The following is an 11,905-nucleotide window of genomic DNA, read 5'->3' as shown; positions in this document are numbered from 1 at the left end:
GAGTCAAGATAGCCTCTCAAAAGTTAAGCGATCAGTACAGAACCCACAGATAATTTAATAGTAGACAGCTGCTGACCATCTACAAATTGCAAGTGCGTCCTGCCGTTGAATTTGGTAGCCACCTTTAGTCTGGAGCCCCAAAATACTTTAAAATGCTGTACAGGAACGGGTGGTCCATTTGATAGGTTCCCCTAATAACGAACGATTTTTAGAGTACAGGCGGTGGGAATACTGATGAAAGATTTTCCAAGGAACTAGCATTAGTGATCATTTCGACACAGGTGCATATCCGGTAAATATGCATAATGCGCGCCCTCATTTGTAAACCGTTGACATTTGTCCTATGAGAACGGGTCGTTTTTACGACAAGGTCTTGATCTCTTGGTCTTGGTCTCTCGGTCAGTTCGGCTGTAGAACGATTTGCCAACATATCTGTTTCCTCCCGCCTTTAACATGTTCACTCTTTTCGCTCCTCAAAAAGATCTTTCACACAAGATCTCCAAAGATGACTTAGGCCCTGAGGGAAATCAGAATCGGAAACCTTCCTGAATAAAATCATTGTCCGACTGAGAACTGAATTGAAAACTGGACTTGATTACTGGACTGGACAGGACTTGACTGGATGGAGCACTCGAGAAGCAGATTTTGGAGTCCGTTATTTTTTTGTGTTTTATAAATTATTCTTATTAGTTTTTTATTGTGTATCACTATATTGTTGTTTATGCTCTTATTTGTATAATGTTACCATCGTGATATGGGCATTTACCTAATTTGAGTTATTTAAAATAAATATATATAAACGAGTATATCCGTATTTTACTTGTAAGCTTATTATACTTGTAAGCACTGTTTTATATTTGTGTATTCACAGATCTATTTTGTACCTACTTTATAATGGATTGCATTAAGCACATTTTTCAAATCCTTTTTCACGTAGTTTTTATAAAATCACTTGTTACCGAAGGCGAGAACTTAGTAACAAATTAGGGTAACCATTCAGAAGTAAATCAGTCTTATAAAATCATCCTTAAATATTTCTTTCTCTGTCAGGGAAAGGTGTCACACTTGCTTTTACAAATTTACAACTAATCTTTAGAGAAGGTGTTCTGTCGATATTCTACCAGGAATATAATATAATAACTAATAAAAGTTGGAACAAATCTAAAAAAGATCTATTCTGTCAGTTTTGAGTCACACTTGATATTTCACTTGCGTTTATTTTATTTTGTTTAAGCACAGACAAACATACTGCTTAAGTGTAATACCATAGCGATAAATTGTGAAAATTAAGTTTTCACAATTTCCAAAGCGGATGTTATATCTTTGAACTGTAATACGCAAGTGAATTCAAATTAAGCATTACTCATGATCTTCAAATAAAACAAGTGTTGGTACCTTGCATTGTTCATTATACCTTTTCTATTTTTATGTCTACCATCAAAGTTATCTTATTTCAACCTACCTACCTTATGCCAATTATTATCAAACTAGTACATGTGTGAAAGTATTCAGTTATAATCACAAGTCATCCTGTCACAACACTTAAACTGTGTTTGATTACGGAACTCCCCTGTTTGACCGTGTCAAAACTGAAAAGCCATCATGTGGTGGTAAAAAGGGAAATTGTATGGAACCAGCGTAAATGAAGGATTACGAGAAGTCAGCATTCCACTTCTTTCCGCTTTGCGACGGTAAGTTATGTACGTCTCCAACAACAAATCTATTGAATATCATTTTAAATTTGATTCATATGAGTTATGAACTCGATTTTTTGCTATATGAAAACAGACAGGTTTTAGAAATGGTTTTGGACTGTTGAAGGGATTTTATGTATCCAGATTTTTTCAATACTCATTGTGAAAATGACAAAGTCCCCGATGTTTCTTTGTGAAGATATTTTTTTGTCAATTTTGACAAAATACTTCCATGAAATTGAATGGTAAAACTCATCAACTGAGGTGAGACGAAGCGAACAATATTATTTTGATTTGTTAAGAGAGTAGGTACTACCTACAGGCAAATCATTTTAAAGACGACACAATGTATTTGTGCATAATAATAGGATAGAAAAAAAAACGAATTAGTAGTAACGCTTACCCGTAGTCTTCCTTATCCCGCAAATGTCCAAAGATACCGTGCGCATAGCAAGTTTTTCAATGCGGTTAAAAATTAAGACTTGCGAATCTATTCGACAATGTTATTTTAATGTGTTTTTTTGCTTCATTGTTCAGCTTCCGAACTTAGAACAAAAACAAAAATATAACACTGCAATATTTTTTGATCAATCCATTACACAACTACATAAGCAAGGGTCCCTTTAAAATGATACCTATAAATAGTAAAAATGTACCTGCAACTCTACCTACTTATTAAGGCGATGCCATACGTAGTAATGTAAAATCATGTGTTTTTGGTTTGAAAATTTGGTCGCCTAAAAATGTTTCAGATGCTTTAATTAAATACAGCGAGTAAAATACATCTTGGCCTTTGTAATAATCGAGTATTTTTTAGATAAGTATTTTTACAAGCCCAGATAAAAATAATGTATAAGGCCTATACAAACTGCTTTAAAGTTCAAAATCTCCTACTTACGAACCCATTTACGGTTATTATTTTACTGTATAATGTGGCAAATTAAGTTATTTATAAAAAAATCGAAAAAAAATTAAATATTTATGCCTGAACATCCACAAAATAAAATAAAATGCACTTTTTGGCCATGTTTTTTTCTTGCATAAATCAAAACAGGCGGATTGTGTTAAGTGGGAATTTAAACCTTATCGCCATCTACGTAAGGAGTGTTATTGATGGCGGCTCAATCAAAAATATTACACGACGTAGTGCATCGCCTTAAGTTAAAACAATCAGCCATTGAATTCAACTTGGGTAGGGTGGAAGGTTAAACCCAGGATGAGTTTAATGGCGGTGAAAGATTTATTTTATTTGCTGATTTACGCAGGCCATCAATCACTAGAGTCTCTATAAACAGGATAAAGCACCACGCATTTTAGTCTCACCGTCAAAACACTCCTCATTAAATTTGCATGTTGAAAGCAAATATTTCTGCGAAATACACGTTTTTCATACTTGTTTATACTTGACGTGTTTATAAGCGTTAAAATGTAAAACTATTTTTCTTAGCAGACGTCATTCCAGGTGCTTTCTGATCTATCTATCCTTCCCAACAACTTCAGCCTAACGATACACCAATTAAGAATACTATGTTTAATGTACGTTTGGTGCGTAGGTAAAAAAAGGCGAGGCGCCGCTGTGGATAGATTTCTTTGTGTTATAAATATTTTTATTCTGTTGTTTCTTTTTTTAAATTCATCCATTTGAATTCTGATTTAGTTTTGATGATTTGTTTAATGCTTGTTTTTGTTAAAGAAATATATGTATTTCACTTTCCAACCTAACAAAGCTATATACAATTAACATACATAACAATAATACATTTAACAATTTAAAAATGGTACATAACATCTCATCTCCACAATCAATGCACATTATGTTCGCTTATTTAAATATCGAACAGTTTTTTCTTAAATCTACTTATTCGATTCTCCGTTTTCGGGCTATCGCAAAGGATATTGTAAATCTTTAAGCGCTGAATGAATATATGAATGAATGAATATATTAATAACTTTGTTAATAATTTTCGAAAGTTCACTAAGTATATTTTGTTATTGTAATCCATGTAAAAGCCCAGCTGTGCGTAAAACCAAGTAAAATAAAAATGAATGAATGAAGAGGAATTATGGAAGTGGAATTTAACCAACTTCCCGACATTCGATCGATTTGAAACTCGCAAATAGACTCGTTATCGATGACAATGCATTTTATTGCACACACATTCATAGACACGCAATTTTTTGAAATTGAAATAAATGTTGGTACCATCCAATTACAATTTGGCTTTCGCGTTGTTGACTGTGCCTTAAAAGACATTTTAAAAGTTCACAACAGTTGGGAGCCAGTCCTCGGAGAGGATTGTTCAATCCTCAGTAAATAAACAAAAATTATAATTTATATACCAATTAATAAAAATAGATATATTACAATAAAAAAACATTGTTTTTTACGCGTTGATTTTGTTTATTTACAATGCGACGGATATGCGACGGATTCAACAGCTAGGAAACAAATACTACGATGTTGTTGATATATTTAGTACATCAATTTCAATAAATAAGCATACCCTATTGAAGTTTTTTTCATAAAGTAGTGGAATATTTGAATAAAGGTATTTAATTTGATTTGACTAACACATAATAATTTTGTCAACTGAAACAGAAAAAAATATATTGGATTTTTTATGTTTTGTGCCTGCATGCTGTGTAGATTAAGTTCAGTGATATTTTGACTTTATATTTATTTTTCTGCAATTGTTTTAATTAGTCGTTTCCTGCACTATTTTCGTGTATAATTTCGTAAATATTTTTTATACATATGTATGTAAAAGCCTTAATAGGCGTGAAATAAATAAATAAATATATCTATTACTAGTTAGTTTTATTTTTTATATTTTTTCTATGGTAGACACCCCATTTAATTTGTCTTATTGTTGAAACCCAAGAGATATGCATATATAGCTTTTCCAAGTATTAAAGCCTTAGCCATTTTCACCTAATTCATTTTAAAGTTTCCCAGTCCTTTCAAAAAGGTTCACTGGGGTTATCTTTGGTTGTTTGACTCTTGACTTGACTTGAAATTTCGCAATACGGCATCTAGAGCGGAGATTGGCAGCATAACCGGTAAATACGTGGCTAAATATTTCTATGCTCTGGTAATCTTCTACATTATCGAAAAAGTGTTTTTCTCTGCAAATTAACCATGTAATTTCTATAATCGGTAGAACTATAAATAAAGACAACTGAATAATGTAAAAAAATACTAAGGCGATTAAAAATTATTTCAAAAGAAATGAAAAGTAAATAAAACAATAAACAAAAACTGCATTTACTGTGTATGTAAGCAGAAATAACAAAAAACACCGATGAATAAATGTTAAGCCTTGTGATGTGTCTGAAATATATTACTTATTCAGTACTACTCTTCAAAACTACTGAAGAATTTAATCATGTGAATGGGTTTGTCATAAATTATATAAACCCACCAACAAAATCGCTATCAATAATAATATATTTTATCGCTACGGGACAAGATAGTGAAAATTCGTCGATGTTTTCGTTTGTACGTTAAAATTGGCACTGATCAAATATCTTCAGTAGTATAGTGGTAAGTATCCCCGCCTGTCACGCGGGAGACCGGGGTTCGATTCCCCGCTGGAGAGATTTTTTTATTCGTTGAGTACTTGTTTTTATTTTTCTCCTTGTTTGTTTTTATCTTCCTTATAAATAAGTTAACATTATAATTTAGTGCCAATACTTTTGTCACCTTTTTGGACGATTAAGGAAATTACCAAAATTTTTCCTCGATGAAATAGAGAAGCATCGAATATCCAATAATATTAACAATACTTCTAACTTCTGACATTTTCCATACGTTCTGATTGCAAAATGCTACACTAGCGGCATTTGATAAATTTTAATGGATAACTTTAACTAATATTCTCAATCCGCTTATACACTGAACATTTAAAAGCGTGGGTATATTTCACAAAAGTTTGATGAAAAGATTTCAAGATTTCAAGAGCCATGTAAATAAAGATTACTTAAAACAAAGATAACTCCATGTTGTAAAGTGATGAGTACAACGAGTAAGATAATATGAAACTTAGATAATCCATTTTCATAATAGATTCAACTTCGTTCGGAAATTAAATTATTACAAAAGATTATGAACAGTGAATAAAATAAAGAATCGTTTATATTGTATTATTTTCAAGCACTAATATTAGTTTGTTGAATTCAGTTATTTCTAAAGAATAATGCTATCAATACTGTTACTAACGAAGACTTTACTCTCTCGAGCATCTGGAAAGCGAATTATAGACGTAAAATGGCACTATTAAGCTATGATTCTAGGGGTTAAACTGAAAGACAAACAAGTACCTACATATATTTAATTGGGGAATTTTTAAACATAACTTTCAATTTGATGTATTCCAATTCAACGGTCAACAATAAAAAATATCGCTATAGTTACTTACTCCCTAAGGCATCTTGAATGCGAATTATACACGGAGAAAACTTGCTAATTTTAAACACTGTAAATTTATTAAAAATCTAGTCCAATTATTAGTTTCCCCGTTAAAAACGGGACTGCGGGCCCCTAAAAATGCATTGAATTAAGTTCTTAATAATGTATCATTGAAAAGGAAATGTTTTATGAGGACGGCAGAACACGTGTCCATACAAATACTAATATCATCGCATTCCGTCATGACATTTATTAGAAAGAATACGTGCGTGTACCCGTGTTATATATTCAGAATAACTAATATTTTATCAGGAAATTCGCTTGCTATCACTTTTTTAACATGATTATTTTTCTCCGTGTAGACGTTAAATAGCACTATTTTGCTTTGATTTTGGGGGTAAGACTGAATAAACCAACAAGTACTTTAAAATATTTAATTGGAGTCGTTTTCAAGACTAAATGTTAATTTTATTTATTTTAATTCCATGGTCGACAATTAAAATTACATCCCTACAATGTTAAAATTATTATAATAACTACTTTTTAACTCCTAAAAAAATTGAAAACTCATAATAGTATGTAGATACCTATTATATAATTAAGGCATTGAGGCAAATATTTTTTCGCGCAAGACTGAGATATACTAGCTAAATATTTGGGGGCTATTTTCAAGCACTTACGTCAATTAAGTGGTTTTCAGTACATTTTTTTTCATTAGCTCCACACAGGAGGCCCAGAGGAAAATAATTCCCCTCGTGGTCTATTTTTTCTTTGAGGATGCTGTGTGGACGTTCATTTAAGGAAAGGAAGGAGGAAGTTCTGGGAAGGAAAAATGTATCATGGTTGGATAGGAATCTGGGGTTCATTGTGTCCAGGAGTGATGGATGTATGACTCTATCCCTCCCACTGTGGTGCAAGGCAATGTTCTGAGAGTTCCGTGGGGTCATAAGGTCTCTCTCTTCCAGTCTCTCCCTATTTGTCCTGCATCTACCCTGCTGGTTCACCAACAGTAACGAACCTCTTGGAGTGACCTATGGCAGTGTTGTTGGTTATAGTATAAATGGTTCCTGGGGCAGCGGTGTTCCCGCTTTCAAATTTAGATCGACAACAATAACTCTATCAATACAGTCATTTATCAATTTCCATGTTCTCAAGGTTTCCACAAGGCGAATTATTCACATTGTACTTCTGGTATCTATGTATTAAGTAAATTAGAGAAAGATTCTTTTAAGAAGGGTGACGGATCAACGTTTCCGAAATGTACGAGTAACGATAAATTGGAAATGTAGTTAAGTTCTAATTTTGGGTCATTGTCACTTACGTCAATTGTACCTATTCCAATTCAATGGTCGACAACAATAATTTCATCAATACAGTAATTCATCAATTATTCCCAAGTCCCGGGGGTTTTCCAAGGCGAATTCACCCTTAATAATTGAGTTGGGAAGTATTGCACAACGCTTCTCCGTCGCTTGATGAATATGAATCAGGTGCCATCTTTGTTCCGGCGGGGCGACCGGAGTTTCCAACAATCATAATTAATAACTGGGGACTTCGCTAAGACCCGCAGGATAAGGCGGGTCCGAAAATAGTTTACTGTGAGAAATGGTCTACCTACTCCTGGTATTGGGTTGTTGGCTTACGCTGTATGTAGGTATGTTCGACCTACTTCGAGGATTACAGCATCTTTGAGCACAGATTTGCGGAAGACGCATCCGAAATAATTAAAAAAAAGAACTTTGTCTGGTTATTATTTCACCTGCAAAATCAAAGGTTGATCAACCTATGTACATTGATTGAGAGTGGTATTTACTATGAGTCTCACCATACGTGACGATATCTGAATAACCAGTAACTTAACCCTTTCACACCCGCATTATTGTTTCCACATATATAAAATATGTAATGCTTGATAATACCTAAGAAAATTATTTGAAAATTTTTTATATTTATTTTTTTTAGAAAATTTTCTATTTTAATTTGGATTAACATTGGGCGTCAGAGGGTATTTTTTAAATAGTACCTAACATAAAATAAACATAACACAAAAGTAATACAAATAACTGTTTCATGTCAAAAATGCACATTTACAATGTAGTGATAATCTCCAAGGTACAAATAAATAACATTTTAAATAAAATTCATTCAGAAATAAAGAAATAATCTAGGATAATAAATACAAATTTGCGATACTAGTCGAAAACATATCCGTCACTACCAGTGTTAATTTGAATGAACATTGAAGTTCATTTACAATATTCTGTCTAATAACTGTGAACATTGAATCGAGCTGATGTTATTATTATAGAACACATCTTAATGCATTGAAATATTTGTAATTCGAGTATAAAATATTGATATCTCACCTTAAATTAAGTAATCAAAGACGGCGGAAATTCGATGAAACTGACAATCAGCAGATGTCAAAATATTTATCGTTTTTGTGGCGGGAATAAGGATTTCAACCAAGCAGAAAAAATAGATGCCACAGAAAAGACTAAAAGCTATAAGAAAACGAAAACATGGCTTTTCTACACGGACACCCTTACGGTAAAAAAAAAATCACAAAGTTAATGTTAATTTGAATTAACACCGGGGCTGAAAGGGTTAACAACCTTTATCGACGTAATTTATTCTATGTTATAAATTTATGTAAGTCTGTAATGTACAAGAAAAATAAAAAATAAAAGCAACTTATTTTTTTTTCCCCGGCGAAAAGTTTTTCTTCATAAAGTTTAAGAATCTATATTAAGATAATTAATTAATCGATACACGTGCGTGTTAATTAAGGATTTCAATTAAAGCGTTCATGTAATAAGTTACATTATGTAAATATATCGTATATATACTTTTATGATGAACTACTGCTACTAACATAATTTACAATAGTAGAAGTACAGTACTTTCCTTGTATGTTTCGAGGACGATACTGTGTTTTTACTTATGACAACAGAATAACATTTGATCTTAAACATGCGAATACCTCAGCACAGTTTCTCCATTGCGGTATTAAAAAAATATTCTACTTACTTTTAAAAACAAATCACTTAAATTAACTCACCTAATTAAACAGGTGCATAATGTACAATTTATTTCAATCCATGAATAATAATTACTTTAATATGTATGAATATTCAGTACTGTATGCAAATAATTATGATTCACAATATATTAATTCAGGGTATTACAAGAAACTAGAAGGTAAAAGCTCTCATCTCACGTCTAGACTCGGGCGAAAGAATGATTCTTGAGTGAAGAACTAGTACTTACAATTTATAATCAAAAAATATATGATAATTATAATGTCTTCTACTTCTGATATTTCTCATACTCTGATGGCATTATGCTACACTAGCGCCTTCTAGCGGTACGGGTTGTGTGTCTTGGTTAACATCTATTCACGGAGAAAAATGAGTATGGCTGATTTATTAAAATCTTGTTAAAAACAGGACAGCAACTCGTTTCATCGTACAATATTAGTACTTTCAGAATATATCGGAGCACGTGTTCGTGCACATGCTTTTGCCCTGTTAATATATAATGATGAAATGCGAAAATATAATGATTTTTTATGAACACGTATTATGACGTCGCTTTAATACATTCCTTTCTACTGAAACACTAACATGACACCTATCAATTCGTTCGTTTAGCGCATGCAGTCCCGTTTTCAACAGGATAGTGAATATTTTTTTAATAAATTAGTAATAGTTTTAATAACTTTTAGCCTTGTACATTTTAACGAATTTTATGCATGATTATAGTGCCTAGCGCCTCTAGCGGCAAGAGTTGACAGTCAATACAAATAAATACTGCCAATATTTTACTGGAGTTGGACTATTATTAATATTCTAAAGTTTTTATTATAAATAGCTTCGTGAATAATGCCAGCATTTGATTGGGTTTTGGAATTTTAAAAATGAATTGCATTCTTGACTAGTCGTCTTCTGAGTAGGCAGCAACTGCAACCGTCAAGAGTCAATACCGAGGTATTCGTAGCAGGTTCTGGCTGCACTTATAAATACTTACCGATAATCCGCTTTATAAATATATATATTTATATAGACCAATAAACGCTGATTCTGAATAAATAAGTTTTATTATTTATTATTGTTATAAGTTGACAATTTCAAAGGAATAAAGAACCATGTCATTAAAACACAACGTTTGTTTTGTAAAACTGAACGTGCAGTTTCATCACAACCAATCTATGGTTAAAATATCCAAATTTGGTTTGCCACTTCATGGAGAATGCCCCGAGTTATGGGGAATTTGTGATTAGTTTTTAAAGAACCTTTTAGTGATGAAAATGTGAGGGTTCTTACTATCATTCCATATGAAAAAATAAAATTAAAAATAACTGTGGAATGGCACTATATTTGGTTTTCCTTCGCAGGAAATATAAAGAGAAAATCCAAAAATGACAAGATAACTTTCAATAATTTTGTTGTTGTTATAAACGAAATTGTAGAGATTTTGTGGGAAATTCGAAAATCTGCTCACCTCTTGTGATTATTTTAGAATGTGTGCATTGACAACTCTGGTCCACATTCACTTTTGAACCGATGAAAATATTTTACTCCAGGTTTTTACACACTGGTAAATTGTTTATTAGGTGCGGTCATGGATACAGTTTTGCACTTTCATTCAATACAATAATATTTAGTGATGAGATGTTATCATTTTACTTAGTTTTCGTTGATGCTAAAAGCGAGTAATCTTAAGAATAAAAACGTCTTGACTCCCATATAAAGTACATCGCCGGTTGAAAAATAAACGAAGGTTTTTTGAGACTGGCCATCGGTGACATCACAGGTCACTTCTACAGGTTCGATCCATTTTTCTGAGACCCGAAAAATTGAAACTTTGATAATTATTAATTAAAATTTACTGCAACAGACAAAAACTTATAAAACTAAAACTTCTTGATTAAAAAAAAATGGACTACGGTTCGTCATTGACAATCTTAGAAAGAATAATATAACAAAAAAAATATATATTTGAAACCGGACAAGAGTACCAAAAGCTCCCAACCGTGTGGAGCCAGTGAGATTATAACATCCCCAATTGGAGTATGTTGAGGCTGGAATGTAATGGGGAGGGAAAGGAGATGGGTAAGAGGAAGGTGGGGAATTACTTGGCTATTCAAATCTTGTCGACAAATACGGCCTTAGCAATTTCAAACAACATTTTAATTCTTAATAGTGGTGTCACACCAGGGCGATACTGAGAGTATCTTCCACTCTGGATCGTGCCGCTAATCTATTATATAGTACTTTTTATGAGTTAATTGTGAAATAAATTAAATTAATAAAATAAAATTTACTTGCGCACGCCGGGATTTCAGTTTTCAGCTTGCTAGTCAAGAGCCTTTCCCCTCGACCACGGAGGCCATCTGAAAGAGGGCCATCGGAGGAGATATTAAACCGCTCACTAATCGGTAGTGACAAATTGAGAATTAAAATAAATTAAACCTTGACTGATTTCTTCCAAAAGTTGTTGAAAGTTATTCCATCATTAGTCAAACCTACTCCAAGGTTGTGAAATAAATTGTTCCAGCTTAAACCAAATGAATAGATACACTAATTATTATTTAATTCTGTATCGAGTTAGAATGTTAATTTGATATCGGTTAAGCATAGCAGAAACTTTTGATCAATTTTATTCTTTTGGTGTAGTCGATAAAGCAAAATACAGAACTTCAAAAAAAAAACTAGTAACTAGTAGATTAAAAGAAACTGCCCAAAACGAAAGTTAAGTTTACATCAAATTCCCGTTGACATCGAATTGTGAAGGATTTTTT

General features: G+C 32.5%; 1 non-coding gene across 1 annotated transcript; it reads left to right on the top strand.

Annotated features, from left to right (window-relative positions):
- The first annotated feature begins 5,221 nt into the window (after positions 1 to 5,221).
- TRNAD-GUC (transfer RNA aspartic acid (anticodon GUC)) lies at positions 5,222 to 5,293 on the top strand. The gene has a single exon. It is a non-coding gene; the product is annotated as a tRNA-Asp (tRNA).
- The last annotated feature ends 6,612 nt before the right edge of the window (positions 5,294 to 11,905 follow it).

Source organism: Hesperophylax consimilis, chromosome 2 (genome assembly GCF_061612785.1).
Source record: "Hesperophylax consimilis isolate HC1 chromosome 2, BYU_Hcon_1.0, whole genome shotgun sequence".
In the NCBI taxonomy this organism is placed as follows: Eukaryota; Metazoa; Arthropoda; class Insecta; order Trichoptera; family Limnephilidae; genus Hesperophylax; species Hesperophylax consimilis.
This window is presented reverse-complemented; position numbering and strand designations above follow the sequence as displayed.